At 39.6% G+C, this 6430-nt stretch overlaps 1 non-coding gene across 1 annotated transcript; it reads left to right on the top strand.

The window, feature by feature from the left end:
- The first annotated feature begins 4771 nt into the window (after positions 1–4771).
- LOC141636042 (small nucleolar RNA R71) lies at positions 4772–4878 on the top strand. Its single transcript, XR_012540684.1, has one exon. It is a non-coding gene; the product is annotated as a small nucleolar RNA R71 (small nucleolar RNA).
- The last annotated feature ends 1552 nt before the right edge of the window (positions 4879–6430 follow it).

Here is a 6430-nt window from a genome sequence, read left to right as displayed (position 1 = left end):
TTTGTCAATTTGTCATTTGTCACACAATATGTCACATGTAGTATGATACATGTTACTAATTAATTAAATGCATATTTATCACATAAATATCATTTTATAAATTAATTAAATTACATTCAACAAATTGACTAGTGATGCTTGATCACTTAAATAAAATGGGTCATACAGTTATAATTCACAACTTCTTGTAATTATAATTAACCATTCATTCTTATCTTTATTGTTTCTCAAACAATAAATAATTTTAGCAACAAAGCATTTTATTACTAAAATAAATCTTATTTAATCCCATTACAATAAGATATCAATATTCTCTTTCTCACAAATCGAATTGTTCAATTTTAAGGAATTAATTAATCTGTATCGATATACAACTAATTAACCTTTTCAATTAAGGGAATCGTCCTTTAGGTGTGACCTCAAGGGATCAACTGATCACCACCGTCGCACGACAGTAATGTCAAACTCTAGCAAGCCAATCATTACCGATATGTGTGGACCAGTTGACTATATATATGTAATGTATCATCCCTTCCGTATTCTTGAAATGAGATTTAATAATGATATTTAAATCATGTGATCGCACTATTGTTGAGGACACATTTCCCAACAATGTGAGGTATGGGCAGGAAGGGCAAAACATTTATGGGAATGTGGAGGTATAGGTGATCAAGCTAATACCTAAACAAAACCATATGACAACATCCAACTTCTTGCTCAAGATTTTCAATAAAACCAGTGCTAATTATCAAGCACCAAACTCAACATCTCCAATAGATGTAACTCCCCAAATGATATAAATACAACATGGGAGAGTAAATCACCAACTCATAACAATTGTAGCATGTTATTTTTTCGAATTTTCTTTTCACTACTGCAGTCCACAGTCGATCGACCAATGTAGCCGTTCAATAGACTGAACTCTTTTTTTTCGAATCATTGTTTTTTTTTTCTTTCTTTTTTTCTTTTTTCAATTTTTTCTTTCCTTCCCTTTTTCACCATTTCACCAACATCTCAATAAAGAGTAAAATAACCAAACCGCAATAAACATATTCCCAAAAACTAAGACTACTAGCTTGACAAAGGCAGGCTAAATATAGGATGTAGTTAAGAGACAAAAGGCTAAATTTGGCTATGAGGGGTTTATGGGTAAAATGAATAAAGGGAAACCTCTACCACATGTGTCAACGAACCACGAACCCGAATGCATACAAGTATTAAGCAGATTAAGTTCATATTTATGCATATTAATGTAACATGCCTCATTAGGAGTAACTACTCACATTTCTAGATAAACCGGTCATGAATGACACCAGTTAAAAGGCTCTAAAACTCAGAAAATGATGTAGTTTGCCATAAATCCAAGTCAAGTCTCAAGATTCAGCAAGAAATTTAACGAAAACTCGTAGGCTATGCATATATGATTCTACTAATAACATATCAATTAGCAAGGCTTAGGCATAAACAGATGAAAATGCAATGTCATCATTGAAATACTACCGTTCCGACTCGACCTATATGCTAAAATAAACGTGCAAGTTTTTGAATTTTTTGAATTTTTTTTTTAATATTTTGTATATATAAGGGAAAATATATACAATGCAAGCAGAAATGCAATAAACGTGAAACAGATATGCAATAAAACATATGAATGCAATGCAAAACCCTTCCCCAAACCAAATCACACAATGTCCCCATTGTGCAAAATCATGTAATGAAAATAATCAAGGGAAATGGGAATTTGCGATAAAATTAACTAAAATTGACATGAAACAAAGCCTCGGAAACTCACAAGACTTTAAGCGCAGCAAAAGGAAACCTCCCCAAACCAGCGTGAGCTAGGAGGTTTCAGTAGCCAGCAGTGCTACCATAGGTACCTGAAAAGAAACAGAAGTACCGCGCATAATTCCGATAAAACAATTTATTAAACGCAAAATTATGTGCAATTCAAGAAAACGGAAGAAAACTGAAATAAATTGGAGAATAAATTGGAGAAATGACTCCCTCAACTCCGCAAATCGACCAAACACAACAGAGGAATGATCGAAAACAGGTACATCCGCGGGCAATGGTCGATCGACCACCTTACCCAATCGATCGACCAGAGTGACAGGAACAGAATCTCCTGGAACTGTAGCGCTCAGTCGATCGACCATAGTGGCCAGTCGATCGACTGAAATACATGCTGTAACTTTCTGATTTCTTTAATTAGCTCAATAAATTGAGCTAACTAGGTCTATGAACCTCCAAATACACATAATAACGCGCCCAAAATTGCGAAAAACCCAAAGTAACATTCTATAGCCTTTAAAATCCTAAGCAAACTTATTAAAGCGAAGTCTCGCGCAAACCAAAACAATAAAAAGTTCAACAAAAGCAATGAAATGTTGTGAAAAGCATTTGATCAACTAATAGTTGATCAAGAATGGCCACGGAATGGCCCACTTGCTCGTCTTCTGGCTACAAGAAGTAGCCTCTACAGTGCTCATCTCCTCACATGGGCTCCTAACCATGCCAATATCCGCAGAACTCAACGGATCAGCAGCTCCAACATCTCCCCAATCAATGACCTCGTCTGGCTCGTGAAAATCCAAATCGGACTCTATCACCTTGACTGGCTCCTCATCAGTGCCATAGCTAAGACATCCTAGGCCGCCTCTTTGAACGATTGGCTCCTTCACAGCTGGAGCAACATGCGGCTCTTCCTTCCCCAAACCAGCTCCTGCAACATCCAAAACAGAAGAATCTTCCTCCAAGTTGCTCCCAATCAAGGGGCGGAGGTGTTATAGCAGAAACAGGCATAGGGGCAGACATATCAGAAAGCACAAAATAAGATTTCTTCTCAGAAATCGTATTACAGGTGACTGGCCACATAGGATCTTTCTTCTTAGTGGGCTGGGCAAAAACAATGTCCCTGAGCCAACATCTATAACTGCACCAGCAGTGTGCAGAAATGGTCTACCCAAAATGATAGGAATGTGAGCATCCTCGGGTATATCAAGTACAACGAAGTCAACTGGGAAAAAAAACTTTCCTATTTGCACGGGAATGTCCTCTAAGACTCCTATAGGCTGGACCGCAGAACGATCAGCCATATGTACCGTCATGTTAGTAACTGCAAACCTAGTCAATTTCAATTTCTTAGCTAGACTCAAAGGCATAACGCTAATGTTGGCTCCTAGGTCACATAATGCCTTCTCAATTGAGAAGGTACCAATATTACAAGGAACAGAAAAGCTACCGGGGGTCTGCTAGCTTATGAGGTGCAGTATGAGTCAAATAAGAACATGACTCCTCAGTTAGTGCGACAGAATGCACAGTATCAAGTGACTTCTTTTTAGACAAAAGCTGCTTTATAAATTTCGTGTAAGTAGGCACTTGATTAACTAATTCGAGGAAAGGAACTTGTACATTTAAACTACGAATAACATTTTCAAATTTGTTAAACGATACCTATTCCTTTGTCGGCACCAATCTCTCTGGATAAGGGGCTGTAAGAAGCAACTTAGCCCTCTCCTCTAGGTCTCTCATACCGACATCAGTGGAACTAGGCTGAAAATCCACTACCTTCTCCTTGTTGAAGATCGAACCTTCTTCAGACCGTCTTAAGAATGAGCTATTAATCGTCATTGGGTCATACATTGGAACCGGAACAGACCCATCAGCATTTGGGTCTTGCCTCAATAATTTCGGATTCGTCGTACCCCGAAACAAGTGGTCCCTCAAGTTATCTGGCATTGGAGGACGAAAAGGTTCAACATCAGCAGCGTTTTCAGTCGATCGACCGTGTAGGTCTGTCGATCGACCGGCTTCTACAGGACCGGAAGCTGTGCTATTTCGCGGACTGGTCGATCGACCGGGTATGTCAGTCGATCGACTGATATACCCGCTGATCGTCTTTTTCTTGCTACTGTTCATTACTGCCTTCTTCTTACTTGGTTCCGCCTCATCTTTTCCAGTAGCGTCCTCGACCATAGCGGGCCCATCAAGGGTAGACCCACTCCTGAAAGTGATAGCATTTAGGGGCTCTTTTTGATCCGGCTGCGACAGTAATTACCCCGGAGCTCGAGTTGCACTTTTGCTTGCCAGTTAAGCAATTTGACTCTCCAACATTTTTGTAGAAGTCTCTCTAGCTTGAGACTCCTTTTGCAGCAAACCCTACAGATTTTGAACCATGTTTTTCAACTCAGAAATGTCATAACTTTGAAATTGCTGCTGCTGAGGCACATAGGGAGGCTTTTGAAACTGTTGTTGCTTATGAGGGAGCACATAACTTTGCTGCTGCTGCTGCTGTGGACCCGGATTAAGGATATTCTGATTAGACCACCTCAAATTGGGGTGGATATAAGAGGAATCGGGATATGTACCAGTCTGCCTATAATGTTGAAAGGCAGCACATACTTCAGTCGAACTAGGACAAAAATCCGAAACATGTCCCTCAGCTCCACATCTTTTGCATGTAAAGGGACCGTCTGAAACAGCATTAACTTGGTAAATACCTCCCTTTTGAGATCCTCTTCCAAGCTCATACTTATCAAATCTCGCCGTAAGAGCCTCTAATGCAGCTACAGAAGGGGATTCAGCAGCTCTCCTTTGATTTCCCCTGGAATTTCCATGCTCAGCTTTATGGGGGGCCATATCATCAATGATTTTCCACCCCTTAGTTTCTCCAACATTCTCCTGGAATCTGCCATTAGCTGCAGCATCCAGGATAGCCCTCTGACCATCATAAAGCCCGTTCTAAAACTGATTGCATAGGCTCCATTGCTCGAACCCATGGTGTGGAATAGTTCGCACCAACTTCTTGAAACGGACCCATGCCTCATGAAAATTCTCATCAGGACCCTGTTTAAAGCTCGTGATCTGAGCTCTAATGGCATTGGTCTTCGAGGCAGAGAAATATTTCTTGTAGAATGCGAGAATATCAACATCGTCTTCTTCACCTTGCGGCATCACGAAGCGAGAATATCAACATCGTCTTCTTCACCTGGTCCTGGGTCACACCTGCTGGTGGGGGTATGGAGCAGCAGTAGTCAATGAATGTCTCCATATGTTTAGCTGCATCTTCATTTGCAGCTCCCCCAAATTGGTTTCTCTCAACCAAGTTAATATAAGACGGTTTCGGTTCGAATTTTCTGTCCATCACTGGTAATGCGAATCCCTTATAGAGATTCTCAGCTGTTGGTTCGGAGTGACTGGCTATACTTGCTTCTTCAGCCATGTCTGGAGATATGACGGTCTCAGCTGAGGAAGTAGAAATAGGTGACGAAGGTGGATCCTCCTCAAATAGCTCGTTTTCGTAGTAACTAGGCAGAGTACTCAGCTCTTCCTCTGTCGGCAATACTCTAGATGATCGTAGTAACTAGGCAAAGTCCTTTCGATCTCAGGATCCGTTGGTCTTGGTACACCACCCTGTGACCTGCGCATAACAGGAAACTACAAGTAGAATATGAGGATAGTTTAAGGAACAGATGTCCCTTAAACTAAGAAAAGGACTAAAATAAAAACAACTAAAAATTAAACAATTGCCTCCCCGGCAACGGCGCCAAAATTTGATACCGTCGTAGAGTACCAAAGATAAATTTATAATTCCAAACTACTACTATAGATAGCGGCAGTCAGGGTCGAACCACGGAGAGGCGATGCAATTAATAGTTGTCTAATTTTAGTCTAAAGTAACAAATGAGTGGGGGTTTGTTTTGACTATTAATATAACTAAAGGCAATAAAATTAAAATTAAACTAAAGAAATGGATGAAAACAAATATTAAAAAGGTGCTAAGACGGTCGGTTCACTGTAGTTTCGACGGCGGCAATTCTTGGTAAACTGTCTTAAACATGTTAGACGGGAAAATAAAAAGTCCTCTCGGTCCATTTTTAACAGGTAGCAACCTTTCGGCCTGAGATACGGGTCCCTAATCTCACTAATACCAAATTTCGTTCTTGATTAATGAAACTCAAAATCTAAATTAATTTATCTCTCGATCCTATTAATTTAGTCGTCTTAATTAGGTAGTTTATCTCCCTTCCCTATCTTTCGATCTCAACGGGTCGGTCAATTCCTAAACAGTCAACTAGTCGCGTGCACTCGATTCGTCAAATATAGCAATTTAATTAATTAAAACATAGCTAATCTAACACGGCCCCAGTCGATCGACCAGAACCCGAAAACAGGTCGCCTGAATTGAAGTCGTCTAACCTAAAGATTCCCTACATCTTAGCACATGGGATTTAGCTACTCATGATATTGATGACAACAGTAATAAAATTAACTAATAAAGCAATCGAATTCATAATCGAATTAACTAAACAAATAAATAACATAAAACAATAATATGGCTTTGGGAAATCTAACTAGCAATTTCTAATCTATGAACAAATAAAGTAAACTGAATAAGGGAACCAAAATTACCAGTAGAAAGCAGGAAGAA

The sequence above is a fragment of the Silene latifolia genome, chromosome Y, assembly GCF_048544455.1.
Source record: "Silene latifolia isolate original U9 population chromosome Y, ASM4854445v1, whole genome shotgun sequence".
Classification (NCBI taxonomy): domain Eukaryota; kingdom Viridiplantae; phylum Streptophyta; class Magnoliopsida; order Caryophyllales; family Caryophyllaceae; genus Silene; species Silene latifolia.
This window is presented reverse-complemented; position numbering and strand designations above follow the sequence as displayed.